Source organism: Protopterus annectens, chromosome 2.part2 (genome assembly GCF_019279795.1).
Source record: "Protopterus annectens isolate FY-2018-M chromosome 2.part2, PAN1.0, whole genome shotgun sequence".
NCBI lineage: Eukaryota > Metazoa > Chordata > Ceratodontiformes > Protopteridae > Protopterus > Protopterus annectens.
The window spans coordinates 856716415-856730857 of record NC_056730.1 but is presented as its reverse complement, the minus strand read 5'-3'; positions in this window follow the sequence as shown (position 1 = coordinate 856730857).

Sequence of the window (14443 nt, the reverse complement as noted above, 5' to 3'; positions counted from 1 at the left end):
CACTTGCTATATAGCATGAAAGGTACATAGCAATGGGAGTACTGCACTCTGTGATTGGTCTAATGAGCATTGAGTACAGTGGAATAATGACATATTTGTAACTGGATGTCTCACTCTTGCTAATGAGTTGTACAATATAAAATTATTTCCTTACAGCAGTAGGCACATGGTGGTCAAAGATTAGGTCACTGTCTAGTTATATTCCCAAGTTCCTAACCACCACTGGGTCTACTCTTAGGGTTGTATTCTCTATGTGATAATTCGTAGGGTAGGCAAACTTTCCAAACGATATGATTATGCATTATTTGGCATTCAGTTTTAGACCATGGCTCTGACACAAATTATTAATTTGCAACAAGCCCTTTTGGAGGATATTTTCTTTAGGTGACTGTATAATCATTCCAAGCTTGCAGTCATCTGCACATTTGGTCAACCAGTGGCCCTCACTGTTAGCTTTGACTTCCAAAAAGTAGATGCAAAATAGGAGCATCTTCAGCAACAAAATCTGAGGGAGTCTGCTAATGACTGTCCTTTCTGTGGAGGGTTGAATCTTGATGGATTCAAGTAAGTCCAGATAGGTGGGGTGGGTGTCTTGAGTCATGGTTGGGTGTCTGTAGCTAGCTATGATTTGAATAGGTGTTTTGTCAACAGTTAACTGCACTTTGAGTGTCTCCTGTGCATCATACTGTTTGACCAGCCTGGAGGCGTGTACGTCTTTGATAAATATTGAAACTCCACCTCCTTTGGCTTTTTAGCCCTCCATTTGGGGTCTGAAAGTATGGTAGAATGAGTAACCTGGTAAGGTTGGGGGTGCTGTCTGCATCTTTTAACCAGGTTTCATTGACTTCACAAATGTCAGCATCCTCCAGGGTGAAGAATGTTTGCAAGGAGTGCAGTTTCATGCTAAGACTCCTGGCATTTAGCACCATGGCCTTTACATTTTGTCCAGAAGAAATTTCCATCTTGGTAATTTTGTCCTCATAACTTTGCCTAAAAAGCATTGTGGTCTGTCAGTCATGTCCTCCCATGATGTCAGGTATTGGATCCCCTTGGAATGACACCAGAAAGTAAGCCAATTGTTAGAGTTAATCATTTTCTGTTTGTATTGAGGAATCATTCTGGGTGACAGTAGGATGCTACTTAAGGCTAGGGACATACCTTCCTGGGACACATATTCAGTGAGCTCAATCATGTTTCTCTTCATATAGTCCACAGAGGTACATCTCAAGTCATTCACACCATCATGGACAATGACAGATTCATAACAGTACCTGTTGTTAAGAGACTTGAGTGCACGCATTATATGGCAGATGTTAGCACATTACGAGCAACTTACCGTGATCTTTCCTTGACAAATCTGACCTATGTTGGATACAGTGTCTGAAGATTTCCTATGCATTTATTTATAATATCCATGATAATTCTTTCCATGGCCTCGCATATGAGACAAGTCAGATATATAGCTCTGTAATTACCTGGGTCAGTAGATGGTCTACCCTTGAACACAAGGACTCACTAGACACAAAGACAGTTTGGAAGATAAGGTTGAACAAAAATCCTAAAGGGATAGGTAGATCATGTTTCATACTTTTCTGCAGGCAACCTGGGAAACTATCAGAGCCCATAGATGCAGTATAGTTTGCTTTGGAGAGCATATTGAGGACTTGTTGGCTATTGATAGTCAGAGGATTTATGGTCAATGGTATCTCTTGAGAGAAGTCAAGGTGTTACAGCATGGTGAAACTGGAGATAAATTTGACAGCAAGTAGGTTTCGTATATCCCTCGGTCCATATAGGTTATTCCATCTACAAATTTTTCAGCATACTATTGTGTGTTGCCTTTGATGTTGTATACATAGCTGAAAAAGGCTTTATGCCTGTCCATTGCCTGTCAGGCTATCTTTACCTCATGTTTGGCCTTGGTGGATTTGATAAGACTCCTGAGTCACTTATTTAGTTTGATGAGGGATTATTTTGCCTTCCTGGGAATTGCGCTTCCTACTCTTGCAGATGTTTTTCTTTCTTTGATTATATGATTTATTGATGTTGCGATTCCATGGTGGTTTGTTCTTTAAATCAGACCTATGAGTATTTCAGCTGCCTCACTGCAGGTATTTACATGGATGTATAAGTGTTCATACAATTAGGCTGGCATTTCATTAAAAAGTTATTACGAGGGTAGACTAAGTTTTAGCCAATATCTTAAAATGTCATCCTTGGTGAAGCAGTCTGGTCTATCAACCATATGCTCCCAAGCTGATATACATTGTACCCCCTTTGAATGACACTAAAAACTAAGCCAATTGAAAAGTCAATTATCTTCAGCTCATTTTGTGGCATTACCCTCAGAGTAGGTAGAATGCTGATCAATGCTAAGATCATAACAGCTGGGACACATAGTCTGAGACTCCAAGCACTTAGCAGCAACACAATAAAATATCTGTTACTTTATGTTATTTAGGTTAGAAAATCCATTAGCTGGATACTGCATAAAGATGGCACTGTGGGGGCAGCAAAGTCTTTAGCCAATGGATGGAATCCCTGGAATTAGAAGTGCAAGCTCTCCTTGGGCAAAGTAAGAAGGGCTAAGCAGCAGTTCATCCCATGCTGACACATACTGGATCCCCTGGAATAAAACCAGTTACTCAGCAAATTGTTGAAATCAGTCATCTTTTCTTTGTATCACTTCATTACTCTTGACAAGGTAGGTTCCATCTCAATACCAAAGTCTTTTCTGCATTTGTAATTGAAACAAATCATTTTATACCACGGGAAGAATGCTAGGGGTATGTGAATTGTTTCAGTGAATGAACACTTTTGAAATAATCAAGGCACATGAAAAGATGAAGATGGGATGAAGGTTATGGTGAGTATAAAGATGATGAAGATGCAAAGAAGATGACAATGAAGATGAAGAAAATTTTGAGTATAAAATGAAATAAATATGATGAAAATGACAATGATAGACTGATGAAAATAAAGATGGCAATGAAAATGATAATGAAGATGGCAATGAAGATGATTATGATGATAATGTGGATGAAATGATGAGGTATATGGCACAAAAGGTGTTGAAGATGATAATTATGAAGAATATGATGTGATGAAGATGATGAAGATGGCAGTGTATTTAAAGTGATGATGACGATGATAATGAAGATGCAATGAAGATAACTATAATGATTGCAATGAAGACAATGAAAATGATGACAAAGATGATGGTGCAATGAATATGAGAATGATTATGACGACGCAATGAAAATTATGAAGATGATGTGATGAAGATGACAATGAATATGACGACAATGATAAGATACATTAATGATGTTGGTTAAGATATGTAAAATATTGCAATGTAGCTGAAGATGAATATGTGTTGGGCATGATGAACAAGCCAATATTATCTTCAATAAATGTTCAATACATGTTTATCATCTCATCTCTGTCTTTGCCTTTATCTTCATCATAATGTTTTTCATATTCACCTTTGTCTTCATTTTGTCTTCATTGTGAACATCATCTTTGCTAGTTTCATTGCATCCTTGTTTTCTTCTCATCTTCATCATACTTTTTTCATCCTCATTGTCATTTTCATCACCATCATATCATTGCATCATCTTTATCTTCATTACATCACTATCATATTTATCTTCATGGTCTTCATCACATCTTCATCTTCATCATCATTGTCTAGAGCAGATGAAGAGATTGATGGCACATTCTTACTGCTGCTGAGAGTGTCCCCCAACACCCAGCGGTAGCCTTGTGAGTTGTACAGTTGTTGCCTTCCAAAGGTGCATATATGCTTCCACACATGTGCAACCTTCTCACCAATAAGTGTATTGCTTGCAGTGACACTAAGCTGCCTCTTTCTCCAGAAATGAGCAAGTCAGCACCAGCTGCTGACTCCAATATTCCCCCACTTGGCCTCTCCAGCTCCCGTGTTACTAGTGAAACATAGGTCATCTGGAGCACAGTAAGCACTTATCCCTCTGTGCCTCAGGACTGGCTCTCTGCTCCATATTTTGATAAGTTTTGCATCTGCCTGGAAGTTGGGGAGGAATTAAACTTCTTCCTTTAGGGTTTCTTCTTTCTTTCTTAACCAAATGTATTTAACCATGCAATAATCTTTTTGAAGCTTAGAAAGCTGTCCATTGCTTCAGTTATAAAACTGTTAGTCTACTCCTTTTTCACCCTTTTTCTGCCACAATATCATTTCTTATGGTTGCTTTATTTTTGTCCCAGTTTTCCACTCTCACTTTTGTCATTCTCGGAAGATTACTACTTACTGCTTCTTGTACTACATGTTGAATTTTTGTCTATGCTTCTTTGTTCTCCAATTTGTAATGTACCCATTTGCATTGTTTCTCTAACTCAAGCCCTACCCCACCCCACATGCACATTAGAGGTTAGGTGAGCATGGCCAGATAGCCAGATAGTGGAGGTCTTCTTCTACCTGAATATCTTATAAGTAGGGAACTATATTATCTCATAACCAAATCTTATCTACTTACCTATGTTGTAAAGTTTCTATAAAATGTAAACTGCAACTTTTTCTTAAGAACATTCCATGATGTAGTCAAACTAGTATTCCTAAATATTTTCCATATCTATGTTCCTCGTTTTTTATTTTTCAATAGGTATCTATTTCTAAATGTATTTTTAATATTGTTAACTGTCTTTGTAGCTTCTGTCCCCAGCCCTCTCCTGAAAATGGGTTGCCACCCAGTCAGACTATCCCAGTAAACAAATGTTAAATAAATAAATAAATAAATAAATGTATCCACTAAGTTCTCTTCCTCCTTATTTCTGAACACCAGATTTCTTCATCTGTTTGTTTCCCAAAAGAGCTGTTTTTACTGGGATCTAAGGTTGTTTTGAATACCCTTTTTATATACCTGTCTTTTAGTTAGTTTCCTTGTGTTAATGCCAACTACTAAAAAATGAAGCAAATAAACAAGTGTCATCTTTATGTGGGCCATAAATGCTTACTATCTGCCATCTATGTGAGTTAATCATGTTGCTTTCCTCATTGACTATTAAGAACCTACTTGATATTTTAATAAAATCAGAGGTGTGTTTGTTTTGTGTATGACATTGCTGTCATGTCTGTAGAAAAAGTATGTATTAATGCATTGGAGTGCTTACAGAAGACCTTACCTTAGTATGCCAGTGAGTACAAGAAATGGATTTAGCTCCCCAAAACTCTAAATCTGGGGCAGTGTCACTTGGGGCTTGCTATTTAGGGGTCTAAGTCAATGTCAAAGAAGAATGAGTTGAAATGGTAAGAATATAAGTATAATTATTGTGTGCTTTTCTTTTCCTTGCATTGTATGTTTTAATGTTTTAGTTTCAGGTACCAGCTCACAGTTTACAAACATTAAAGAAACCTGCTTTTCATGGATCAAAATCTAAAGTTTCTGCTCTGCACAGCATTTTCTACATTATGTTTTGAGTTGGCCATGATAGTGTTATGTCTAACTGAGATGGTGATTGTTCTAAAGTTGGTCTTGCAACCTTTTTTCAGGAATGGAGTTGCATTCAAGGCAGAGAATACAACTACATCTGCCCTTGCACAAAAAGAGAAAACAAGTCTGTTTTTAGGAAATAAGTAATAGAAAAGAGGCCTCAAGAGGACAAAATATAAATTATCATCATTATACATATTTGCTGGCTTACTTACAGTCCAAATGCCTTTGAAGAAACAAAATTGGATATTATACTCATAGAACAGTCTCACTCTCTGAATTAAAATAGCAAGTAGAACAGCATTGTCTTTAGTTGCTTAACTAATGTACATTCAGATATATTACTGGATGATTTTCCAGTTATTTTTTCATCCTTTAGTCAGTCCATGGGGATGTAAGTACAGACAGGCATTAAACAAAGGTTATCTCAACAAAAGAGAAACTGTGTTATATATCATTGTCACGTTTTAATACATTGAACATACTTGGCACTCTCTGGAGTCAAGTAATATATAAATGATGGTACCTTTTAAAGTCCCTTGCAGCTGAGAATGTTAAAGGAAAATGGGTGAAATTACCAAAGAAATAGTATGGTGCTATCAAGTGAGAGCACTACCCAACTGTTTGGAGTTAAAAAGGCCAAGCAACCAAACCTTAAACTCAAATGGGGAGTGACAATGGAGGCCCGGGCAACATAGGATGCTGACTATGGACACATGTCTATAACATATGAAAGAAGTTGGCATTTAGTGCTCGATATCTCCAGCACATCTTATTACCATGTGCCACCTTTTAACATCTTTTAGGGGACTGTTGACATAAGTCCAGTCTCTTATAGGTATGCAAAGCTAATACTGTGACACAGGAAAAATGACTCCATACTCTGATGGCTGGCTGACATTTATCATCTCAAACTGAATAAACATGCCATCTTTCCTGTTTGTCCCTTAAAGTTGAGAAGCCACAAGGTAGCACTCCAGGTAAAACCTTGATGACCTCAGATATGACTCATTTATTCAGCAGCAACATGTTTTGGGATATAGATAGTATCTAATTTCAGGGTCTCCCACTATGCGCCAGCTGTCCACCTAGAAAAGCTGCCACTATTGCCATGGGTAGTTTCCCAATTTGGTACCAATGACTGATGGAAAGAAGGGTATCTTTGGACAGCAACACTATATCACAACAGTGGTAAAAAAACTCTTAATCCACTCAGGAAAGAAGATAGTCTTATTATCTATCAAAAACTCACTATTGCACTAAGTCGGATCCAGCCAGGTTGAGTCACAATGGATAGAGGGGCAAAGACATTTGCGGTTTGGTAGTGTACCAATAGTACTGGGAGAAGATTTGGAAAGTAGAGTAAACTGAACAAAAATTCATAGAGGGTGAGGATGATATCTTGCCTACAAAACTTAACAAAGGACAGCTGCAGATGCAATGTAAGCAAGATTCCTGGGAGTAGAACTTTGCAGCCTGAGATGTGGTGGACTCTAGAGTCACACAAGATGTCTAATAGTTACTTTTGTAATACCGACTTTATCCTGTGCCACCCCATCATAGGTATATGTCTCACAACATATAGGTTTCTGAGCAACAAGAGGATGCACATGGCTGAACCTTTAGTCAAGAAAGGTAATTTAGGTTATTTTTGTTGCTTAAGAGGCTACTAAACGAGGTAACCAAACATGATAACTTAGCTTCTTCAGTGACATTATACTCTGCAAAACCTCATATACCTGGATATTTGTAGCAGTCACAACATGTCAATGTTAGGTGTAAGACTTTTGTAGATACGTTCCTATTAGTACAAGAGAAAAAAAAACACCATTTTCCTCTTACTGAGAGTGAGGCCTGAGACTTAACAAATTAAGACATGGTGGCAAATATTTCTGGGGCAATATGCAGGAGGTCCATAATCCAGAGCACAAAGTTATCAGCAAACTGGCTTGACTGAACCAGATGGTCATCACCAACCAGTATGTCCCAGTGCCCTTATCCCTTCCTCTTATATCTTTCAGGGAAATGCTGCCACATGTCTAATCTCTTTAAGGCAGAAAACATGAATGTTGGGCATAGCAGAAATGACTCTATGCTGTGATAGCTGCATGTCATTCATTATCTGAGAGAGAACAGACAAGACATTTTTGCCATTTGTCCCCCAAAGCTAAGAAGTTTGTGTCAAGTACAGATTAAAAGCTTCAACAGATAGTATGAACAACAGAGGGGAAAGTGGACACTGTTGCCATATCTAAGTGGGACAAGGAAGAAGTGATATTATTAGCTGCCTTTTTAACGAGAGTGACATTATATTAGCGTTTACTTGAATGCAAGTCACTACTGCGGCATAGAGGGATAAAGTCCTGACTACAGCCCAGCTAACCCTGATTTGCTTAGTAATTCAGTTTACTAAAGGAGTAGAAGGGAAAGGATGTGCGAGCCTTTCTCAGGTGGGAGGATGCTCACTGATATGCTCCTTATGGGGAGGTGTGGTCCAAAGAAAGATTGGCCTTCAGATGTAAACAGCAAGCATGGTGGGTGAGAAAGGGACGAAGTGGGTAGTTTATAGAAAAAAAAAAGAGTTTGCTTGAATGTAAGAAGTTTCCTTTGATACCGAAGCTCCCCCAAACCCTTTACATTCAAACCCACTGCAGGGAATTAAAGGCTTTATTAAAGTTAAAGACAGATCCACCCAGGCTGTGGGATAACATGCAGTATTTCTCATGTTAAAAAGCAGACAAATAAGGTTGGGCTACTAAGACATCTACATATAACCCCCTAATGATTCTGCCTAACAAGTCAAGTAAGACACAGCTCAAGTCTATTGCCCAATATTTTTGCCAGAATCATAGTTTCTGATGGCAGTAGAGAGCTGGTATGGTAACTTTTCGGAAACATAGGGTCATTGCCATCTTTCAAGAAGGAAATCACATTTGCATTGCTCATTGACAGGGTAAGTATACCATTCTGTGAGACTTCAATGAATCACTTTAACAAGAGCCAACCCAGGGTTTTTTTGAATACCTTGTGCAAATTAATAGCTACTCCATCAGGGCCTTGATGATTCTACACATTCAACCTATCATTAGCATGAAAAATCTACCTTAGGCTAATTGGTCTAAATAGCTGTTCTAACTCCACCTCAATTTCTTGAGGATATCTGATCCAGTCCACTAGTCTGTCTGTTTCCTCTGATTGAGGGAGGGGGATTCCCAGTATACATCTGAGCAAAGAACCCCTCTAGTGTGTTATATGCACACAGTGATAGATCCCTCACTGATACCATGACTTGCTCAACACATTTTCCTGAAGCCAACACACTATCAACTTGGGTGAGCATAAACACTTTGCTTGCAATTGTTTCTTAGACTTTTCCAACATTTAAACACAGTAAGCTGATATATGACCTTTATCTCTGATTTGCATGTTTTATCATGGTGCGTAGGTTACACCCACTCCACACACAATTTCCTGCTGCCTTGGTCAAGGTCTCATCTCTTGTTATTTCCTGTCCTTCAGAGAACATGTGGACCTTATGATGTATAGCTGCCTCCTGCAGTCCCCACTTAAGCAGTTCCCATTGGTAATTAGCATGGAGACTTGAACACATATTCTCATTCCAGTATTCAGTGCTCCATTCTGCAGGAGTCATATGATCCTGTGGTTTACAGTACTAATGGGCCTAATTACTATGAAGTAAAGGTCATTAATATTGTGTGTACATAACAAATTAGGTTGCGGTGAAAAAAGTATAGTAGATATAAATGTATGTCAACTGTTGAGGTAATTAGTTCTGAACTGTGTAAAAAGTAATCAGCACTTTTACCTCTGTTGATGGAGGGGGCAATGTACATGAAATATTTTCCCTCAGAGTACCACTTACATCATGTATCATGTAACCAGAGTTCTCTGATCATATTTAAAACTCAGCTACAGCTCTCTGGTCAATGAGATCTACCTATAGGCTGCCTGTTTTAGAGAACAGGACACTACCACATTAAACTCTCTCCTAATAATGGCAAGGAAAACACTGCCATTCAAGTTGTTACAGTGCATTTTTAATGTGATGGATACTCTTGGGTCCTCCTTATTGTGACCAAGGAAATTAACAAAGATTATGGGTCATACTGGTGTTCAGACTTGCACTCCTTGAAAGTGATCACTATTATTGCTTTTCGTCAATATGCCTTCCCTTCCAAGTTCACTATTAAATAGAATGCATGTGCCGGTTTGTGTTGAGATGGCACTGGAAGCTATATCCCCCACACATAAAAACACACTTCCAAGCCTCAACATATCTACTGATAACATATTTTTGAAATTTAACCATGTAAAAAAATGTTTGCATGCATTTCCTTAACATTTTCCAGTGTAAGGCCCCTTTTGACAGGTGCCCTGGATATTACAAGGAGTAAAATGGGTTTACCTTTACATGTGCATAATGCACATGGATGAAATTCAAAAGTCCGAAAGGACTTTTTCAAGTATTCGGAAAACCAAAAACAGAATGCATTGAATGTGCAATGAGCGAATGCTCAGTAACGTTCACTCATTGCAGATTCGGCATTTTTGGTGCAAGGTGCACTATAGTGGGGATTGGGTAGTGGACCCTTTCCCCACTGTAGTGCGACCTCAGAGTTAGAATAATAATGTAGGGGGTGCGGGGGTGCAGGTGGGGCGTAGCCCCCTGCATTACGCTTTGTATTTGAATTGAAGTTCGAAAATCAGCAAATCTGGTTTTCGATTTGCTGATTTTCGAACTTCGGTGCAAATCGGAATGACGATTTTCGTCATTCCGGTTCGCAAAAAGGGCCATTTGGTAGGTTGATTTTCAACCTTTCAAAGGCAAACCATAAAATGTACAGGAATTGAACTATAGCCTGTCCCAGAGATTGTGATGGACCTTTCAGTGCTGTTTGAAGAACTGTCAGAGGTCATGGCAAAGTTTTCAACAACCAACATAATACACCAGACTATAAAAACACTAAACTATAACTGGTAGTAACAAATACACTCAGAATACAATGAGGAACAGAACTTTATAGTCCAATAAAAAGCCTGCTCCCAGGCTCAGCAAGGTTAGGTTGAGGAAGAACGGCTGAGTGGGTTGTATACCAAGCAAACAAATCGCACTCCTTTTGCAAGCAAGTAAACTCAAAACAGTCCAAATATGACACAGTACTAGCAGTATAAACTAGTCTCAAAAGTTTAACAAACTAAGCAATCAACACAGACATTGATTTAATGAAACATAATTTCCATTTGTAATACAGTCCTTTCACCCTCTTCAGTATTGCAATTACCCACGAAAAAAAATCTATGCAATAAGGTGTGTTATACATAGGGTATTACAGATCGATGTACATTATCAACATTGCTGAAAATAAAACAAGGTCACAATGAGAGCCTTTAGGATTCAATAATATCTTGACATGCATCGATACTACCCAAAGACACCATGCATTTAAGTCCAGCCACAATCTGACTAGTTTAAGTTCTTTAAAGCCGTTTAGTAAAGCAAGCAGTTATACAGTATTTGCCTAACTGACAATGGATCGTACAGTATGAGGCTTAGATTATAATAACAGAAAATGAATGTTTCAAGCAACCATGCCATTAATGATTATGGCCACAGTGCAAAGAGGTTCACATTCCACAGTGACTCCACATGGCAGGTCCACTTTGAAGATTTCCATCTGCATATTTGATGCTGCTGACAGGTTCTTCTGGAATAACCAGTGATATACATCTCAACTGCCCAAAATTTTGCAGAATGTCTACAGTTTTGCCTCATATCTTGGGTCTATATTACATCACTGACCACTTAAAAAAGCGAACGGTGATTAATCGACCCTATGTAAGTGAAAGCTTACAATTCTGAACTGTCAGAACAGCAATTTTTTTTTTCCTAGAGAAAAAAATCGCTGTTCCAACACACATACACACAACACAAGCACACCAAACAAACAGCAATCTGCACACATACACCTAAAATCTTACAACCTAACCCTACACTAAACTATACACACACCACTAACTATCCACTTACCTTAACCCAAACCCTAATCCTAAGGTCCGTCACGATCGCAAACTCACCTCACCCGCTCCCTAACCCTAACTCACCTAACCCGCCCTAACCCTCACATCCACACAATCGCACACATACCTAACCCGCGCCCTAACCCTAACTCACCTAACCCGCCCTAACCCTCACGTCCACACAATTGCACACTTACCTGAACCCGACCCGTAACTTTCCACCACAGCGCTAAAAATACTGAAGCAACAGAAACAGACAACCGAATTCTTTCCCTAGGAAAAAAATCTGTTTTCTGTTGCTTCGATATTTTAAGCTTTCGCTGCATAGGGTTCGATATTAGAACATTCGAAGGTTTGAAACCTCAAAGTTCTAATACAGACCCCATATCTTTAGTTTGCTCCTTTTAATATTTGTGGTTTTCTGGCAAACCATTGAGGACTGAAGTCTATTAATAATGACAGACATTTGAGTTTCATATTTATATCCTTCATAAAATGTATACTAATGCAAAATCTCTCATTCTATCAACTTCAAAAGTTTAAAAGAGCAATATTTAAAATTTGACCCTGGTTTTTTGCTTTTGTCCCCCTTATTCCCCATTATTTTTTGCTTTGTCCAGAACTATTTCTTTAGGCGAGTGAAAGGTATAGCCAGACATTGCAAACTATTTTCAGTAACTTTTATGAAGTCTATCCGCCTGGTCATAAATCTATGTTTACACAACCATGTTTTTTGTTCTTTTTTTCTTCAGTGCTACCAGTGGGAGTAGTGGATGGCAGGGCTGCTTGTCTTTTAGACACCAAGCATTTCACAACCAGAATCAGACAAGCTGACTTTCAGCTTCCCCAGACAAGTCATGACTACAGCACTTTTCCCTTTTATAGATCAAGAGATGTGGGGAAGTGGAGTTGGACTTTGAAGCCTTGCTCCATAAAGTGTTTTAGTGCAGGAAGGAAAACATTCATTAAGTTAAACAACCATTAATATAATCAGGTGTAAAGTAGACAGCAGTTACTGATAGCATGCATTTAGATTCAAGCTCCATGGTGCATATATGAATTTCTGCCTGCCCTGGAGTCTTTTTTCCCCTACTTTGAAGTAAAAATAAAACCTGGACGCTCAACTAAACCTTGAATATTCGAGAACTATTCTAAGGCTAATCCCCTGCTATTAAGTGAGAACCTGGCAAAATTTCAAGCCCCCATAAATCCTAAGAACACTGCTGCCTATGCAGAACTGTTCACAGAAACCCTGCACAAGCATGTTAATAGCTGCATAAAGGCAACTGTACCCACCAGGAAGAAGTACAGAACTAACTCAAAAAACAAGCCACCCTGGTGGAATCACAAAATCAATAGGCTGTATAACAGGAGGAAAAAATCATGGCAAAAATTAGGAGGTGCAGCACCCAGCAGGATAAAAGCACTCTCAAACTAAAACAACTCGGAGGATAAATAAAGTCTACCAAAGTCAAATTTGAGGTAAGTTTGGCCTCCCAGGCCAAGGACAACCACAAGGCATTCTTTAACTATGTCAGTGAGCTCAAAGCTCATTGTAAATTAAGCCACACTGACACAAATGTTCTCCATGAGGGGCTGACACAGACAAACAACTGGTTTCAGAGCCATGGACTAAAACTAAATTCCAAGAAATGCATAATAGTATCCTTTGGGAAGTCACCCATCCCTGGTAACTATTATATTGACAGCACACCCCTTAGAGCTGACCCAGTAGTCAGGGACTTACAGACACACATAGATAGTAAACTATCCTTTGACCATCGCGTGTCTACAGTGGTGGGGAAATCATTCTATGTTGCGCAACTTATAAACAAAGGTATGGCATCCAAGTCCAAGGAAGTCATTGTTCCACTGTACTTGGCATTCATCAGACCTATCATTGAGTACAATGCCCCCTTGGTATGTACCTAACCAGGCATATCCAACAACTGGAATGTCCACAGAGGCTCCTTACTAAAACAATACAGGGCTTAAGTAAAATGTCTATGCAGAGCACCTCAAGGCCTTATCCCTGTATCCTGTCTCCTACAGGCTTTTGACTGTTGATCTATGCCTGGCATATGGGATATTGTTAGACCCCACTTTGATGGACCTCCTGCATATCCACAAAACAAACAGCACCAGAATTACCCGTTCTAAAGACTTACACCTTGCCTATGATATAAATAGGACCTGCTGGAGAGATAGGTATGTATCCCAGAGACTACCCCGTCTATGGAACAGGCTCCTCATTCATGTGAAGCAGAGTTCCTCACTAACCCAATTCAACTGCAACTTGGACAATTGGATGGAAAACTGGAAATGCATTCCTCGTTTGGCACCTATGTGTCTAATGGACACAGGTATCCTGTAAATGGTTCATCTCCCAGGATCATGCTTGCATTTATCAAGAGTATCAGAACTTGTCAGAGATTTGGGATACATGGTTAGGCTTAAAAAGGCCCTTGTGGTCATTAGCCTAGTAAACACCTATGAACCTATGAACCTATACCCTATCTCTATGATCATGGGTTAATGATATTGCAGTGAGGCAGTAAGTTATCTCTAGGCAAAGCACACTAGGTATTAGGTATCCTTGTCCTGTGGGAGAATAATCAATTATATGGTATTTCTGCATGAATGGTTTTGCATATCATCCACTTGAAAGGCAAGCTTTTGATATTAAAGTGGAAATTGTAGACATCCTATGGGAGGTTAACAGGAATTCATGCACTTGTAGTTCATGTTGCTGCATTTCCAGCTAATTTGCTAGAAGCTGTAGCTGCTTGCTATTAAACTCACTGATTTCTGTAATCTTTTTAGTGGCCTAAAGCTCTCCATGCAATGAGAACACGAACAGTTTGAAGATCCATGCTTCCTGTTTTTTTGGCATATTCCTGTCCATCAAAACTAGTGTACAGCTTACTGAGACAATT